This window comes from Hyperolius riggenbachi, chromosome 6 (assembly GCF_040937935.1).
Source record: "Hyperolius riggenbachi isolate aHypRig1 chromosome 6, aHypRig1.pri, whole genome shotgun sequence".
In the NCBI taxonomy this organism is placed as follows: Eukaryota; Metazoa; Chordata; class Amphibia; order Anura; family Hyperoliidae; genus Hyperolius; species Hyperolius riggenbachi.
Window position 1 is genome coordinate 323,295,437 of NC_090651.1, and position 19,560 is coordinate 323,314,996.

At 44.9% G+C, this 19,560-nt stretch overlaps 1 protein-coding gene across 7 annotated transcripts in view; it reads left to right on the forward strand.

Moving 5' to 3' along the window:
• The window catches only part of SYT3 (synaptotagmin 3), a 404,209-nt gene that overhangs the window by 164,082 nt on the left and 220,567 nt on the right, over positions 1-19,560 (forward strand). For all 7 annotated transcript variants that reach the window (XM_068241413.1, XM_068241419.1, XM_068241420.1 and 4 more), the window contains exon 2: positions 6,881-7,102. The gene's annotated coding sequence lies outside the window, so the exon portion shown is untranslated. The remainder of the gene's footprint in view (positions 1-6,880; positions 7,103-19,560) is intronic.

Here is a 19,560-nt window from a genome sequence, read left to right on the forward strand (position 1 = left end):
ACATGCATTTGCGCGCTGTCTCGCGCACTCGAGCATGCGCAGTACTGAACTTCCTGTCTTTGGGAGCACCCTGCGGCAGGAGATTTGAATGAAGGAGCCTGCAGGGGAATGAGAGGATGAGGAGAGGAATGGGAAGGCTCTATAGGACCAAAAGCCTTCCCTCTCCTCAGGTGAGTATCTGTTTTTTTTGTTTTATTTAGGCTTCAGATTTACTTTAAAAGCTTATGAATTATTGCAGAAAAGTCTATTGTGCTGCTGCCTATGCTGGGCTGACATCTTTTACTTTCTCCCTGTTTGTGGAATTACTACACAAAGGATCCGATTCGCGAGGCCGGGAGATGGTTCTGTGCTGCCCTTTCTTCCTCTATGGTGAAATTGATGAATCTCCCCCCGTTGTTTTTTGAGAGGTGGTGCAGCCCAGGCTGTGTGTCGCCTTTATGAAGTATCAGTGTGCAGCGCTGAGGCATTATAATCCGCGGGGGAACAGGGCTGTGACCCGTGTTTATCTTTCTGTAGGCTTCCCCTTCGCAGCCTGTTAACAGCACAGCCTCCAGACGAGCCATTAAGGATAAGAGATATAAATATAGAAAAAGGCACGCTAAGTGATTCAGGGGAAGGGTAATTTAACAACAGATTACAGTTTTGTGACTGGAGAGTGACATTTCATTTTCCCTATTGTCCACAGAAGCTTTTTATAGCGTAGGCTGCATTCATTATCAGGGGCTGCCTAATGGAATCCTGTCCTCTGGCGGAGTCAGGCGCTACCAGGTGATTACTCTCGGGCAGGAATAGGTGCACTGAGGGTCTCCAACTCTCTCTTCATACACTCAGCTTGTTGAGACAAGAATGACAACTTGGATGAACTGGCACGTTGTTTTATTCCCCACTATGTACGTCGCACACACCAGTTTTCAGGGAGTCTGTGATCTGCAAACAACCTTTGGTCTAGAGCATTGATTGCCGCCTAGCAATAGCTGAAGGATTTCTAGGAATTGCCCAATAATACCGTTAGGAAAGAAAATACATTGTGAATGTGATAGGCTAACACAGGGGTTCTCAAACTATGTGTCGCGGCACCCTGGTGCGCCTCGAGCACCTCCCAGGGGTGCCTTGGCCTGCATCCACATGAGGAAATGAAACCGCACATTGATATAGAATGCATTACCTTCCAGTTAACCTTTAATCCCAGCATGCCGTGGTTGAAGTTGAACATCAGAGGAAACTGGGTGGAGCAACGGATCAGTGTGCCTTGGCCTGGATAGGTAGGGAAATAATTGTCCATCTAATGGGGGTCGCTTACAATCTGGAGTGGGTGCTGAGGTGATGGGGCATAAATAAAGAGGGTGTTACTAACTGCAGTCCCCATGTGAGAACATTTCTATGTGATCGATTCTTTATCCTCGTCATGTTCATTCAGGGAGTGCTCCATAATGGTGGGTCACTATTTGGAAAGGGAGGGGGGGGGGGGGGTCAGTAATTGACTACTTAGAGGGGAAACTTGACACGTTGCCTGCAAGCAATGTGAGGCGACAGAAGTGCTCTGGGTAATGCAGTAGTTGCAGTGGGTAACATTGCAGCTTCTACAGTAATGCTGGAAGTGCCATGTTATTTATTTTTCCATGGGTCCCACCGTGGCTATACACACACCAAACCAAAAAACAAAGACCCTTAATGGAGAAACAGGTGGTTTTTTTTTAGCTAGGTCAGTCAGGTGAAAAGCTATTCACCTATCCATTTATCCGCCTATCCATTTATCCGCCTATCCAGAGTCTGTATAGTTTACTGGTTAAGGGCTCAGCTTCTGACACAGGAGACCGAGGTTTGAATCTCGGCTCTTGCTAATTCAGTAAGGCCCGGTTCACATTAGCGTTAAGAAATTGAACGGATACTGTGCAAACAGAATGGATGCAAATGGATCCAATGTTAATCTATGGAACTGTTCACATGCGTCTGTTTGTACGCATCCATTTCATACGTTCCATTGAACAGAATGCAACTTTGCTGCAGTACCAAATTTTACGGACACCACTGCCCAGTGGACCGGAAACAAAAGCTTTAGCGCTGCATTGGGATCAAAGAGAGAACCGAATGTTTCTTCACACTAGTGAAGAAACGGACCGTTCTAGGGCCAAAATCCACTGGGATTGGGAGTCTGGGGGGATGTGGGGACACTCCACCACACTGGTGGTGGGGGAATGTGGGAACGCTAGACTCCTGAGCGGGGTGGTGAGGAAGAGAGGGAGGGTTTCTTACCCAAGCTTCTGTCTCTTCCCCTTGCGTCTCACATCGTGTCATGTGACTACCACACTTCCTGGTAGTCACGTGATGCAAAAGGAAGAGAAGGAAGCCTGGGTAAGAGACCCTCCCTCACCTTCCCGCTCAGCAGACCAGAGTGGAAACAGAGTGAAAACGGATCATATCCGTTTACACGGATCCATTTGCCAGTGTGGACCAAGCCATACCGATCCGGTGAAGTGGAGACTGGATCCACTTTACCGGATCCGTTTGGCTTTTTTGGGCATCAGCCAGCACCTTTTCAGTAAAGAGTACTTGGGCGAGACTCCCTAACACTGCTACTGCCTACTGAGTGCGCTCTAGTGGCTGCCTTACAGTCCGCCAGGAGAAAAGTGTTATACATATACTGAAATTATTATTATTAGTATTATTGGAATTATTATTTTTAATTGATGTATGAAATGTAATTGATGTATGAAAAAATCCACCATGCCAATCAACCAGTTATTTAAGGCAATGATAATGTGGTCAATCAGGATCGATTAAGCTCACCAGCTTCTTTGTTTTGTTTAATATAATCTGAATAATGTCTTTTAAAAAATGATCATTCACTAAAATGTATATCAGTAATTGGCACCTTCAGGCTCAGAACTGTCTGGGGAGGCTGTGTAATCTCCCCTGGAGATAGGACTTAACCTCTTGCCTTAACCCACTGGCAATAACACACATGGGGCTTGATTCATTAACCGGCGCTAAGCCGGTTAGTGAGCCCTAATAGATAGTGGGTGCAAACCACAGCGTTAGGTGGTTTGGACCCATAGGACCACCCAGAGTGCGCGCAGCGTGGTAGCCTAGTTATAGTGCGCGATGCGACGATAACATCGCACCCCGCTGCCCTTTAAACGTCGCACCCGTTGCGACGAAACGGCGCATTGGGTGGCCCGAAGCAGCGGCCACTCGATGCGCCGTTTTCGTCGTAACGGGTGCGACGTTTAAAGAGCAGTGGGATGGCGCACTCTGGGTGGTCCTGTGCGCGGTGTAGCTTTGCAGGCTATTAGTGCCCGCAAAGCTATTTATGGGGCACTAAATGGCTTTTCACAGTGGCGCTAACATTTAGCGCCGCTTTGTGAATCAAGCCCATTAATGCTATCTCTAGTTACTGTAGACAGTAAGACATGATTAGATGTGTTATTACTGAAGATTTTCATCAGCAGAGGAGAGCATTTCACCAGCACTGAGCTCAGGCAGGACTTTGGGCAGCCGCTATAAGGTCCTTTCAGGCTGGCACTATGCTGAAGTTTGGAAAAAAAGGGGACCTAAACCCAGAACTTTCTCTCTGCTCTAAAAGATAAGCAACAGCATAATAACCTTTAGGCCTCATACTCAGTGGGACGTTGCATTGCAATGCGACATTAAAATCACAACCCAGCATTACAACGTAATGCAAAATAAAGGTAACGCACATTAACTACTAGCCGACCGTGTCACGCCGAGGGGCGTGGCCGCAGCCCCAGGACCGCCCAACACCGATTGGCGTAAAGTCCTGGGGCTCTGTTTTGCAGCAGATCGCGCAGAGGCTGCGCACGCATCTCTTGCTTGGTGGGCGGAGCAAAGCTCCGCCTTCAGTCTCATACATATTTATAAAATACAAACAAACGCCTGGGGGGCAATCAGACCCCACCAACAGAGAGCTCTGTTGGTGGGGAGAAAAGTGTTGTGCGGCCCTGCAGCGAGGCCTTAAAGCTGCAGTGGCCTATTTTACAAAAAAAGGCCTGGTCTTTAGGGGGGGGTTTAACACTGTGGTCCTCAAGTGATTAATGCTGCTTTACCGTCGCATACAGTAGGTACAGTAAAGCATACATGCAATTAAATGTATGCTTTTCTGTACCTGGTAACGCGTGCGTTTAGAGGTATCGCACTGCAGCAGTGTATTACCATAATGCTCCACGTTACAATGCGACGCTAACATCGCACTGTGAACGTCCCATAAGATTAGCATTGCAGTGCGGTAAGCTGCGTAATAAGACTTTATAACGCAACTCTGCAATGCCCCACTGTGAACGTAGCCTCAACCTTAAGCAGCCAATTTATTTAGAGGCCTGTAAGTGCTCCAAGCTAATTCTTATTTGTTGCATTTCCCTGCTTCTATTTAGTACTGCTGTCATGTGATTCTCTGGCCACTTGTCAGTAGGGGGCAGTGTGAGATAATAACAAGGGACTTCTGCTTTCAGTGTCCATATTTTCTGCTAGTAGAGAGATCAAAGTAGTGAGTTCTGCCAACTGAGTTCAAAAGCAGTGCACTTATCTCAAACGAGATAACTCTATTGAAGCTGCTAATGAGTTAAAGAAAAAATACATTATTTGTTGCAGCGCACAGAATTCCTCCAGAGATTCTGCAGAGTGGTTACTTCCTGGTTTCATGGGACCATACAAACAGTTTACATATTAGCCTGTCTGAACGGCACACCACGGCACAGATCAGAAGGGAGCTGACAGCTCAAATTACAATGTCTCATTATTGGCGGATAAAGGAGAATTAGACGGGCTCTTCTCTCTAAATATACACAGGGTGGGTTTCTGAGTTTTCCTCCTTTCTTGTGGAAAAGTTTAGGTCTGCTTTAAGCCTGGTTCATGCCACAAATTGCAATGGCTAGCCCTTAGAGATTGTAATTTTGCAAACCATTTTTTTTTAAACCCATTTTTGTAATTCAAGCTGAATTGCTCAAAAAAATGCTACATGCTCCACATTTGCGATTTTAACAAAATTGCAACACTGCTGTGGGAACACCGTCATAGATTGACAATGCCCTAGTGCTTTGCCGATCGCCAATGTATGGCAAGCGCATCACAGTCGTTCTTGGCGTGAACTAGCCCTCAGACTTTTCTAAATTCTACTCTTTTACTGGTTCTCTTTAAGACCTTAGTAAAACAATACTTCAGCTCTATATTTAAATTGGCAATGGGTGAGAGGATGGTAATAAGATAGATAATCAGCTCTACATCTGTTATTCATTCCTCTTTTATCTACATGACATTTTCTACCTGTCAAAACTTTCATTGTATTTATGGTAATAATAAATGTGCTTATTTTCATTTCATTCTAATCCCAATTGTTCTTGCCATCATATTTTAACATAATTGGATTCTATCTTTAAACACATAATTCATGTACATGGTGTAATCTTCACTTCCCTCAGAAAGTTGGAATGGTAGAAAGCTTTCATTGGATTTGAAGCTCAACATCTTATTTTTTTAGGCACACATAGCAGAAACGCTAGCGTTGGGGAAAACGCTGCGTTTTTGCCACTAATAGAAGTCTGTGGGCCGCAGGAAAAAACGCATATGCATTTTCTATGAGTTTTCAAACCTGCGTTTTTATAAACGCTGGTTTTGTTGCATAATATTCATGAACACATTAAAAACGCACATAATGAAAGTCAATGGGAATGCAATGGTATGCGGTTTTCATGTGTTTTTTTCCCCAAATATATATATATATTTTTTGCTGTATTTCCACTTCCTGTTGTCTTCCTAGTGATTTGCATAAATGGAAATATAAAAATGCATACAAAACGCATATGCGTTTTGTACATGCAAACCGCAGATGCATTAAAACGCACGCAAACGCATAAAAGATGCATCGCTAACGCACCAAGAATGCAATAAAAATGCACCGAAAACGCACACAACATTAACACAAAACGTGACAAAAAATGCAGCCTTTCATGCTATGTTATGTGTGTATCCAGCCTGAAAGTTATGTCTATAGGATGGTTGTAAACAGTAATACATTTTTTTGTTTAGATTTCTTTTTCAATTTAAGAATAGCAATCAATTTTTCTGCTGGATTGTAATATTTAAAAAAATCTTACCAATGTACCGCATACATGTGTTAAATTTTTCCCCTTTAAATAGTTAAAGGGAGTCTGAAGTTAATTATATATATAAAAAAAAAAAAAAAAAAAAAAAAACAGTTACTCACATAAGGAGGCCGGCTCCCCTGTTAGCATGCGCACTACAGAGCGGCCCTCGGGCTCCCGAAGACTGCAGAAGCCTCCCAGAGAGAGAGCAGTCTCCGAGTCGGAGACTCCGACCCATTGGTAGGAGACTGCTAACGGGGGAGCCAGCGGTGGAACGCGGGGGCCATAGGAGGAACGGGAAGGCTCTTTAGGACCCAGAGCCTTCCCTCTCCTTAGGAGAGTATCTGTTTTTTTTTGTTTTGTTTTTTTTGTTTCATTTCAGACTCACTTTAAAAACTCAGAAAAAATGACTATACATTCAATGGGAGGACAGAGTTGGTCCTTTGCAGCATAGAATGTACAAGGACACGCTGGGCTATTTCTAGGACAATTTCTGCTATAGTAAACTTCTGATACAGTAACCCACTTTTCCTGGCCCCTTGGAGTTTACTATAATGAGATTGTACTGTATATAGATCTGAACTGAGGGACTTCTATCAGTGGTTTCTTGCCGTGTTACAGAAAGAGCCACATTTGTCCAAGCTCCTTAACAGTTATCCTTCCATATTGTCAGCTGTAAGATCCATAGACCAGAATGCTTATCTGTGTGACTGCTCTCTGTGTTATTTATTTGAATCAGTCTTCAGCCCGAGAAAAAAAACAATTTTGTTTGATCTCTCTCACAGCTTGACTCTTCGGGGATTGGCTGCCAACGAGCGCTGCTTTAACAGTGTAAATCTTGGCCACCTATCAGTCAATGTGCCACTTCCAATCACCTGCCAGAAGGCTTGGAAGTGGAGAGACTCTCATGAGAAGACTACAAAGCCACTGGCGATGTTTCCCTGTTCAAAGGAACCGCGACAACATGAAGACAGGAGCCTGAAAAGAATGTGAAACTCGGAAAAAAGGTGAGCAGACGTGTAAATGGAAAGTGATGCATTTCCCTTGTCAACAAATTCATTTTCCTGGAAAGTTCTCGTGTTTATAATTGCTGTTATTAAATGTGACTGAGAAGGATCTGTTCTGTCGCTGAGTTAGCAGGTACACAGCAATAAACAATGTCTTCTTTTTACAGAGGTGCGGTAACTACATTGTGAAAGGCAAAGGCTTGAGAAAGGACGTTAAAGGAGCTCTATGGCGAAAAACTGTAAAATGTAAAATTCACATGCACAACTCCATTTAAAGAGGAACTGTAAACAAGGATTGAATTTCATTCCAATCAGTATCTGATACCCCCTTTCCCATGTGAAATCTTTTCCTTTTATGAATAGATCATGATAGTAGTAAAAATGTTTCTGTACCGTGTTAGCCAAACAATATATGTAGGTAGAAAAAAAACAAAGTCTTGTAAAAGTAATACCTTTTAATGGCTAACTGATAAAGTTAAATAATGCAAGCTTTCTGGGATCTAGTCCCCTTCTTCAGGCATATTTCTAGATGTTAGATGTAGTAAAACACTGATGCAGGGAAGCTGCATGAAGATGGCAGTTGTACTGGTTGCTGTTTAGCAGTTAGATGTCAGGTGATCAGCAGGCTGGAGCCAGTGAGCTTATGCAAGCAAACATGAAATCTAGCAGGTTTCTGAAGATAGTGAAGCCAAGTCAATCATGTTACATAAGGAGTCATGAATCCCATTCCACAATTTAAACCTTCTGTTAATGTCTTGAACATTTTCATAAATTTGTACTCAGAAATCTTTCTTGTTTGTTCATTTTTGAAGTTACCCTTAAGAATAAGTACTTTTAGATCTTGCATGCTGTGTCCTGGTTCGCAGAAGTGTTGGCCCACTGGTGTGTCCATTTTACCCTCATTAATTTTAAAGCGGTGATGGTTCATTCTTGTGCGCAGTTTTTGTCCTGTTTCTCCTATATAGATTCCTCTTGAGGGGCATTTCATGCAGCGTATCATGTATACAACATTGGATGACTCGCAGGAAAATTGGTCTGATATTTGATGATATTTCTGTGAGTTTGGTATCTGTATTTGGCTTGTGCACAAGATATAAGGGCAGGTCTCACACCTTGCGTTATTGCAGGGTAATGTGCCTGGAGTTTCTGGTGTAGATAATGCACTTCTGATAATCATTTGTCTCAAATTGGGAGGTTGTCTGAAAGCAAGCATTGGTAAATCAGGAAAAACTTCTTTCAGGCGTTTGTCTTTATGAAGTATCGGTTGCAGGGCTTTCGATATCTTCCTCAGTGTCTTTAATCTTGGGTTGTAGGTGACCACTATTGGGACTCTGTTGTTTTCAGTCTTTGGGGTGTACTTCAATAGTTCCTCTCTAGATTTTAAAGTTGCTCTGTGTATTTGATCATCAACGATTCGTGGATGATATCCCTGATCTATGAATATATTACGTAGCGACATAAGTTGTCTGTCTCTGTCCTCTGAAATAGAACATATTCGGTTATACCTCAGAGCCTGGCTGTAAACAATAGATTTTTTGGTGTGTTCCGGGTGGAAACTATTCCACTTCAGGTAAATATGCCGGTCAGTTGGTTTACGGTAGATGGATGTTTGTAAAAACCTATCTTGTACATAAATTGTGGTATCCAGGAAACTGACATGGGAGGATGAAAAGTTGAGCGTTAACTTAATGTTCTTGTGGTATTCTGAGAAGTTTTTGTGGAATTTGATTAATTTTTCCTGTGATGCTGTCCAAATTAATAGGATATCGTCTATAAATCTGAAGTAAGCCCATGGTTTAATTTCACACGTTGAAAGGAAGTTTTCCTCCAATCTGGCCATAAATAAATTTGCATACTGGGGTGACATTCTACTTCCCATAGCACTGCCCATTGTCTGTAGATATACATCATTCCCAAATGAAAAATAGTTATGAGTTAGTATATATTTGATAAGTTGTAGTGTGGGCTCTGTTGGTAGGTCATTCAACTGAAGGAAATGTTGGCAAGCTGCAATACCGTCCTCGTGTGGAATGTTGGTATAAAGGGATTCAACATCCATTGTAGCCAGGATAGCACCCTCTGGGATTGGACCCATGGCAGTCAATTTGTTAAGAAGGTCAGTGGTGTCCTGGATGTAGCTGGCTGTATTCCTTACCATGGGTTTAAGAATGTTTTCTACCCAGCCAGATATCTTTTCTGTTAGTGTCCCCAAACCAGAGATGATAGGTCGACCTGGGTTTCCTTCTTTGTGTATTTTTGGTAAGATATAGAAGGTGCCTATTTTCGGATTATCTGGAATTAATGTAAGTACCGTATTTTTCGGACTATAAGACGCTCCGGACTATAAGACGCACCTTGGTTTAGTGGGCAAAAAACAAGGAAAAAATAAAAACTAAACCTAGGTGCATCCCTGGTCCAGGAGTGGCTTATGGACCTCAAACCCCCTCCACTCAGACTTCTCTAGCTAAGTTACACTGCCCAGCTACACTAACTACTGCTGCCCCCACCAACTACACTACACTGCACTGCACTTCACTTCACTTAGCCCTGATGCCTCCCCCACCCAGCTACACTACACTGCACTGCACTGCACATATACCCCTACTTCCCTTCACCCTGACCTAGCTACACTAACTGACCACTACAATAACATTGAGCTCTCACCCATCCAGCCTGGGTGGCAGCTTCTTCTTTAAATAGTAGTGGTCCAGTGTGGGTGTCCAGGCTGCACATCGTCCTATTGAGGTCCCCGGTCAGAAGGCAGCAGCAGCATTATGATTTAATGCGTTTCCGAGTCCCGGACGGCATAGCAGCAGCGCTGTACTGTTGTGCAATGCATCTCCCCGGCAACCCTTTCCTTGTCCCCGCGGTGAGGCAGCTGCATGATCGGATGTCCTGACTTGGCAAAGCAGCAGCCGCTGTAATGTCCTATGATGCTGGTCCTTTTCTGCCCATCGTGCCGGCGATTATCATGCCCCTGCGTCAGCGCGATCCTGGCATAACAGACACCCTCAGCCGCTATAGCGGCAGAATTCTCTAAGACTTCCGTACTGCACTGTTTATTGACATCACCCGGGTGACCCCGGCACATGCGCCGCAGGTCATGAGAGGGCGCCAGTAGCCAAGGCAGTACGGAAGCCTCGGAGGACTCTGCCGCTATAGCGGCCGAGGGTGTCTGTTATGCCAGGATCGCGCTGACGCAGGGGCATGATAATCGCCGGCACGATGGGCAGAAAAGGACCAGCATCATAGGACATTACAGTGGCTGCTGCTTTGCTAAGTCAGGACATCCGATCATGCAGCTGCCTCACCGCGGGGACAAGGAAAGCGTTGCCGGGGAGATGCATTGCACAACAGTACAGCGCTGCTGCTATGCCGCCCGGGACTCGGAAACGCATTAAATCATAATGCTGCTGCTGCCTTCAGACCGGGGACCTCAATAGGACGATGTGCAGCGGATACCAATTAGCAGACACAAGCGCCCAGATAGGTAATATTTGCCACATTCGGACTATAAGACGCAGTGACTTTTTCTACCCACTTTTGGGGGAGAAAAAGTGCGTCTTATAGTCCGAAAAATACGGTATGTTAGATGATACTGAGGAAAGATCATTAAGCATATTCTTCAATTCCCTTGAGTATTGTAGCGTGGGGTTTGTTTCTAGTCTTTTGTAGTAGGTGTTGTTGGAGAGCTGTCTGTTTGCTTCTTGAACATAGGTGGATTTATCCAAAATCACTACAGCTCCTCCTTTGTCAGCTGGTTTAATTACTATGTTGTTATTGCTTTTAAGGTTCAGTATTGCTTTCCTTTCTTGAGTGTTGAGGTTGTAGCGTGTCTGTATTTGTTTGTCCAGTATCTCCAATTTGATTCTTTTCCTGAAGTTGTCAATATATTCTTCTAATTTCTTGTTCCGCCCTGATTTTGGTGTCCAGGTACTGCTCTTTTTGGTTTTGCTATTTGTAGGTTCGGTGTTTTCAAATGATGAATATTTAGGTCTGTTGTGAAAAAATTCCTTTAGTCTTATCCTCCGAAAAATTCTTCCATGTCACTACAAAATTCTGTTTCATCAAATCTTTTGGTGGGGCAAAAAGTGAGTCCTTTAGATAGAACAGCTAATTCAGTCTTGCTAGGGTTATAGCTGGACAAGTTAACCACAGGTAAAAGTTTGGCAGTTTTAGGCTCTGAATGGGGTTCACTTGTATCATTCTCCAGAATGTTTGCAGCTTTGAGTCTAAGGCTGTCGAGTTTCTTTTTCTTGTTTTGAATTAAACGGTGCTGTAATTGTTTGTAGAATTTCTGTAATGTAGATTTAAAGCTTTCTGATGATGGTCCTTGCATTGTAGAATAGAGTAAATGTAGATTATCTTGGGTAATTCTCTTCTTGCTGTAACAAACCTTAATGAGATGATTCCTGATCCTTTCCGCTGTTCTGTAGCAGAGTTGCTGTGAAAAATGGGTGTTGAAGGTATGCTGAATTGGGTTTCTGATAGTAATACCTTTTGGGATCAGATTTTCTTTCTTGCACTTTGATAGAAAAAAGATGTCACTGTCTAGTTGTGCCAATTTCTTCAGTAGGGTTTTACATTCCAAATGTGTGCGGTACATTACGGTATCTTGCATGATGATAGTAGTAAAAATGTTTCTGTACCGTGTTAGCCAAACAATATATGTAGGTAGAAAAAAAACAAAGTCTTGTAAAAGTAATACCTTTTAATGGCTAACTGATAAAGTTAAATAATGCAAGCTTTCTGGGATCTAGTCCCCTTCTTCAGGCATATTTCTAGATGTTAGCTGTAGTAAAACACTGATGCAGGGAAGCTGCATGAAGATGGCAGTTGTACTGGTTGCTGTTTAGCAGTTAGATGTCAGGTGATCAGCAGGCTGGAGCCAGTGAGCTTATGCAAGCAAACATGAAATCTAGCAGGTTTCTGAAGATAGTGAAGCCAAGTCAATCATGTTACATAAGGAGTCATGAATCCCATTCCACAATTTAAACCTTCTGTTAATGTCTTGAACATTTTCATAAATTTGTACTCAGAAATCTTTCTTGTTTGTTCATTTTTGAAGTTACCCTTAAGAATAAGTACTTTTAGATCTTGCATGCTGTGTCCTGGTTCGCAGAAGTGTTGGCCCACTGGTGTGTCCATTTTACCCTCATTAATTTTAAAGCGGTGATGGTTCATTCTTGTGCGCAGTTTTTGTCCTGTTTCTCCTATATAGATTCCTCTTGAGGGGCATTTCATGCAGCGTATCATGTATACAACATTGGATGACTCGCAGGAAAATTGGTCTGATATTTGATGATATTTCTGTGAGTTTGGTATCTGTATTTGGCTTGTGCACAAGATATAAGGGCAGGTCTCACACCTTGCGTTATTGCAGGGTAATGTGCCTGGAGTTTCTGGTGTAGATAATGCACTTCTGATAATCATTTGTCTCAAATTGGGAGGTTGTCTGAAAGCAAGCATTGGTAAATCAGGAAAAACTTCTTTCAGGCGTTTGTCTTTATGAAGTATCGGTTGCAGGGCTTTCGATATCTTCCTCAGTGTCTTTAATCTTGGGTTGTAGGTGACCACTATTGGGACTCTGTTGTTTTCAGTCTTTGGGGTGTACTTCAATAGTTCCTCTCTAGATTTTAAAGTTGCTCTGTGTATTTGATCATCAACGATTCGTGGATGATATCCCTGATCTATGAATATATTACGTAGCGACATAAGTTGTCTGTCTCTGTCCTCTGAAATAGAACATATTCGGTTATACCTCAGAGCCTGGCTGTAAACAATAGATTTTTTGGTGTGTTCCGGGTGGAAACTATTCCACTTCAGGTAAATATGCCGGTCAGTTGGTTTACGGTAGATGGATGTTTGTAAAAACCTATCTTGTACATAAATTGTGGTATCCAGGAAACTGACATGGGAGGATGAAAAGTTGAGCGTTAACTTAATGTTCTTGTGGTATTCTGAGAAGTTTTTGTGGAATTTGATTAATTTTTCCTGTGATGCTGTCCAAATTAATAGGATATCGTCTATAAATCTGAAGTAAGCCCATGGTTTAATTTCACACGTTGAAAGGAAGTTTTCCTCCAATCTGGCCATTGGAGGAAAACTTCCTTTCAACGTGTGAAATTAAACCATGGGCTTACTTCAGATTTGCATTATTTAACTTTATCAGTTAGCCATTAAAAGGTATTACTTTTACAAGACTTTGTTTTTTTTCTACCTACATGAATAGATCATGAAACCCCTCCCACAGTGTGATGTCAGGACCTAGCTCCTGACAGTTTGTGAGCCTTGTTGCAATGCGGGAAATAACAGCTGTTGGTGCTTTCTAGTTTTTTTTCTTGTCTGCCAGTAGTAAAGATGATGACGTGCAGGCTCATTGTGGAACAGCATGAACAAATTACATGGTGAATATCAGTCATTTCTTGATCTCTCTTGTATTATTTAACTTCTCACTTTGCAATGTATTGATTAATTTTTTCCCCTTTTCGCTAAAGTTCCTCTGACAAGCACTATTTTTCTTTAACTTCCTATTCAGCTATCACTTACAGCAGGCAAGGTGATCAACCAAGTCAGAGCCTTTTTCCGACGGATATTGGACTAGTCCATTGCCTCATGGGGAATTTTCATGATTTTGTTTATTTTCAAAAGAACTCCTGGAATGGCAGTTGCACAGCCTTGCTGCCAGAATAGTGTGCAAGTGAATGGGAAAAGTGCCTGGCTTCTTTGTATGTTTCCTGGCAGCAGGGTCATAACAATAGACCCTGCAAGGGGTGCAGGGGGGGCAGAAGCCACAAGGGGGCCCCATCTAACAACTAAGGGCACGGAGGGAGAAAAAAACATTCTGCTCTCTGCACAGTTGTTCTAATGACTGCATCTGCTCAGTCAGATAAAGAATCATACAAAGTTTTGCAGTCAAAGATTCATAGACGGTTCAGTGGGGTCTTGTGTGCAGCACTGTTCTACCCCCACCCTCTCTACCCCTCCCCAAGTTCTGTGTCCTGTAGTGATGCATGAGGAGTCTGAGCACAAAGAGAAACAGCTTTCTGCTCTCTGCACAATGGTTCTAGGGACTGATACAAATAAAGGAAACTTTGAGAATCCCCCATGCGGAGATTGACTAATCTAAAACCTGTCGGTAAAATGCTAAAGCCATCAGATTATAATACCTATTGTAAGTGACAGATACACAGGAAGGAAGAAATGTACAGTTCATTTACCCTAGGACAAGTGTATGAATGTGCACATATGTGTTATATATTTTACAGTTTTTCTCCATCGTGCCCCTTTAACAGCACAACTCAAAAGAAAACATTTTGTTACAGTTTTAGGTAATCGGTTTCTTCTAGGGATATTGTTCTTCAGTGGAATTCTCAGAAAAGCATGTGATCAATTTAATTAGGTGATGTCTAAGGCCTCATTCCCACTATACGCGCTGCCGTGCGCATTTCAGAAGCACATATGGGGTTTGATTCACTATAACAAATAGCGTGCCTTATCAGAGTTAACATGTCTTATCAGAGTAGCATTGCAAGCGCTACAAACTTATGCCTGCTAATTGGCAATGACGAGCGCTCCACTTATCCTGCGCTGAGCCCCTGCGGGTCCAATCACTTTAAAGGACATTATCCCTGCACTTTGATTGGCCCAATAAGCTGCCTGTCTCTTGACAGGAAACTTGACAGGCAGCCTATTGGGCCAATCAAAGTCCGGGGATAATGTCCTTTAAAGTGGGCAGGACGAGTGGAGCTCTTGTCATTGCCAATTAGCAGGCATAAGTGTGTAGTGATCGCAATACTACTCTGATAAGGCATGTTAACTCTGATAAGGCACATTATGTGTTATAGTGAATCGACCCCCAAGTGTGCGACACGCAAGAAGAGTAGTAGTGCATAGACAGCACTTCTACCGTTCTCACCTATTGCTCTGCGCAGCAGTGTGATTTGCTGTTGCACTGCTGCATGCATTTTTCCGGAAGCGCAGCGCTGAGCCATTACAGTGAATGGGATCAGCAGTGCAGATGGCGTGCGATCATACGTGTTGGGTTCCAATCACACGGCTATCTGCACTAAATAATCTGAACGAGGCCTAAGGGTGTGATTGTCAATATTTGACAGAGAGCTTACCTACACAATCTGTTCATTGTGTTCAAAATCTGTTGGCCCTCATGCTACATTGTAGTGGTAAAATTGGCCAACCATTAGCCAATCAAAATTGCATGTATGTATGCCGCCCTAGTCTCTGAATGGTAAATTATAAGCTTGTAAGCAGTGGCGTACCTAGGGTATTTGGCACCCGGTGCTGGTTATCCACAGTCACCCCCCCCCCCCCCCCCCGGGCTGTGGAGTCGGTACAAAAATCTTCCGACTCCTCAGTTTATGAAACCACGACTCCAACTCCGACTCCGGGTACCCAAAATAGCTTCAACTCCGACTCCTTAGTCTTAATACTTAACAGGGCTGTGGATTTTGTACCAAAATCATCCGACTCCTCAGTTTATGAAATCAACGACTCCGACTCCAACTCCAACTCCAGGTGCCCAAAATTGCCCAGACTCCGACTCTTCGACTCAGACTCCACAGCCCTGCCCCCCGTAATTGGGGCTACGTTGCGCAAAAAATGTGTGTGGTCATATACCAAAATGTGGGTGTGGTCACGGGTGGAGACTAGTTTACATGAACTTAGCAATGGTGGGACATTAGATTAGGACAGTGGTGGCGAAAAGTCACTTATCTATCGCAAAGTGCCAACAGCAATTTAAACTAAATACAAACATTTTAACTCATACATGAACATTATGGAAAATCCAAGTTGAAAATAAACTGTGAAGATAAACAATTTCATCCATCCTACTCCTGAAAAATGTATTTTTTTTTTTTTTTAAAACCCCCCCAGTTTTATTTTCTGTTTTAAAAAGCTAAAAAAAAAAAAGTAGGTTTAAAGGAGTTATCCGGGCAGTTTTAATAAAATGAACGCCCCAAGCTCCCAGGACCTCCCTCGCCGCATCTCTGCTCTCAGCCGTTCGCCGGAGGCTAAGAACTACTACCACCTGCGCAGTCCGCTCCGGCCCACGTGGCGGTGATTGACAGCGCCGATCGCGCAGGCGCAGTACAGAGCAACCTCCAGGTCGCTCTGACATCATCGCCGGGGACCGGGTCGGAGCTCCGGCGAACGGCTGAGAGCAGAGATGCGGCGAGGGAGGTCCTGGGAGCTTGGGGCTGGAGGAAGCCCCCGGTTAATTTTATTAAAACTGCCCGGATAACTCCTTTAGGGCTGGAACCCACAGGAGCGCTTTTGGCAGCGTTTTGGCAGCACTGCGATACGCTAGCAGTTTGCCAAAACGATGGGCTAATGTTAATGGATGGGGCAACTTCCACAGGAGCGTTTGCGTTTCTCAGAAACGCAAACGCAGGACATGCAGCATTTTGGGAGCGTTAGCGCTTCAATGTAAAGTATTGAACCGCTAGCGGAAACGCTCAGCAAAACCTAAACTGAGCGGTTTTGCTAGCGTTTTGCGGTTCAGCACACTGTAACAAAATGAAAAATAATTCACAGGACCAATCAGGATAAAAACGCAAAACGCAAAACGCTAGGCACCCGCTGGGGAAAAAAATACAATGTGGCAAAACACGACCAAAAACGCGCATGAATCCGCTTGCAAACCGCTCAGACAAAACGCTAGCGGTTGCGTTTTGCGTTTGCGGTTTTCAGTGGGTTCCAGGCCTCAATGCTATTGTCTCATATGAGGTTGATTCCGCTTTTCCCATAGTCTCGCAGTTAGCAATCATGAGGCCCCCAACAAGACAAATTCAGCAATCTTGAGGCCCCCAACAAATCATGAGGCCCCCAACAAGACAAATTCAGCAATCTTGAGGCCCCCAACAAGTCAAATTCAGCAATCATGAGGCCCCCAATAAATTATGAGTCCCCCAACAAGACAAATTCAGCAATCATGAGGCCCCCAGCAAGACAAATTCAGCAATCTTGAGGCCCACAACAAATCATGAGGCCCCCAAAAAGACAAATCCAGTAACCATGAGGCCACCAACAAGACAAATTCAGCAGTCATGAGGCACATAAATAGACAGCATTTCAAATAAATAGGCAAAATGCCCCATTAATATGGTAGACACCTCTCACCTGGCTTCTGAATTCTCCTCTACTGGCTGCTGTGCCTGGCTGGCAATACTATTTTTGTCTGGATTGGCGATGATGTGTGAGCTGAAAGGCCTGGCAGTGATGCTGTGGCCTGACTGGCGGTGATGCTGTGGCTGGGCTGGCTGGCATTGATGCTGTGGCTGGACTGGCTGGTTGAAGTAAATGCTGGCCTGACTGGTGGTGATGCTGTGGCCTTTTTGCCAGTGATTCTGGGCTGGTTGGCTGGTGGTTATGTTGGGCTGGCTGGCCTAGATAGTTTAGGTAGTGAGAGGTGCCCCACAGTTTAGGTAGTGCCAGGAGCCCCCCAGTTTAAGTAGTTACAGGAGCCCCCCAGCTCAATTAGTGACTGGAGCCCCCCAGTTCAGTTAGTGACAGGTACCCCCCAGTTTAGGTAGTGACAGGTACCCCCCAGTTTAGGTAGTGACAGGTGCCCCCCAGTTCAGCTAGTGACAGGTGCCCCCCAGTTTAGCTAGTGACTGGTGCCCCCCAGTTCAGCTAGTGACTGGTGCCCCCCAGTTTGTGTAGTGACATGAACCCCCAGTTTAGATAGTGACAGGAACAGGAAAAGTTGTGACTGGGCACACCATCTTTGGTAGGGTGCTTGGTATTGTGGTATAGGCAAACCACCAAAGTATAAGTCCAGAATTCAAATATACCAGCACTCCAGCTTTCTCAAAGAATCACGCTCTTTTATTGAGCTAACATATCCACAGAAATGACCGACAATTGTTTCGGGGCCTCGCAGGGTCCCCCTTTCTCAAGGCGTGTGTGGTTACCAATATCAATAAAAGAGCGTGATTCTTTGAGAAAGCTGGAGTGCTGGTATATTTGAATTCTAGATAGTGACAGGGACCCCCAGTTTAGATAGCGACAGGGACCCCCAGTTTAGACAGCGACCCCCCAGGTTAGACAGCGACCCCCCCAGGTTAGACAGCGACCCCCCCAGGTTAGACAGCGACCCCCCCAGGTTAGACAGCGACAGGGACCCCCCAGGTTAGATAGTGACAGGGACCCCCCAGGTTAGATAGTGACAGGGACCCCCCAGGTTACATAGTGACAGTGACCCCCAGGTTAGATAGTGACAGTGACCCCCAGGTTAGATAGTGACAGCGACCCCCAGGTTAGATAGTGACAGCGACCCCCAGGTTAGATAGTGACAGGAAACCCCAGGTTAGGTAGTGACAGCGACCCCCCAGGTTAGATAGTGACAGGGACCCCCCAGGTTAGATAGTGACAGCGACCCCCAGGTTAGATAGTGACAGCGACCCCCAGGTTAGATAGTGACAGCGACCCCCAGGTTAGATAGTGACAGCGACCCCCAGGTTAGTTAGTGACTGGGACCCCCCCAGGTTAGATAGTGACAGGGACCCCCCCAGGTTAGATAGTGACAGGGACCCCCCCCAGGTTAGATAGTGACAGCGACCCCCAGGTTAGTGACAGGGACCCCCCAGGTTAGATAGTGACAGGGACCCCCCAGGTTAGATAGTGACAGGGACACCCCAGGTTAGATAGTGACAGGGACACCCCACTGCCCCAGGTAAGATAGTGACAGCGACCCCCAGTTAGTGACAGGGACCCCCTAGGTTAGATAGTGACAGGGACACCCCAGGTTAGATAGTGACAGGGACACCCCACTGCCCCAGGTAAGATAGTGACAGCGACCCCCAGTTAGTGACAGGGACCCCCCCCAGGTTAGATAGTGACAGCGACCCCCAGGTTAGTGACAGCGACCCCCAGGTTAGTGACAGGGACCCCCCAGGTTAGATAGTGACAGGGACCCCCCAGGTTAGATAGTGACAGGGACACGCCAGGTTAGATAGTGACAGGGACCCCCCACTGCCCCAGGTAAGATAGTGACAGCGACCCCCAGTTAGTGACAGGGACCCCCTAGGTTAGATAGTAATCGGGATCCCCCCCAGGTTAGATAGTGACAGTGACCCCCAGGTTAGATAGTGACAGTGACCCCCCAGGTTAGATAGTGACAGCGACCCCCAGGTTAGTTAGTGACTGGGACCCCCCCAGGTTAGATAGTGACAGGGACCCCCCCAGGTTAGAGAGTGACAGGGACCCCCCCAGGTTAGATAGTGACAGCGACCCCCAGGTTAGTGACAGGGACCCCCCAGGTTAGATAGTGACAGGGACACCCCAGGTTAGATAGTGACAGGGACCCCCCACTGCCCCAGGTAAGATAGTGACAGCGACCCCCAGTTAGTGACAGGGACCCCCTAGGTTAGATAGTAATCGGGATCCCCCCCAGGTTAGATAGTGACAGGTGCCCTTCACTCGTTGTGCAAATTTGG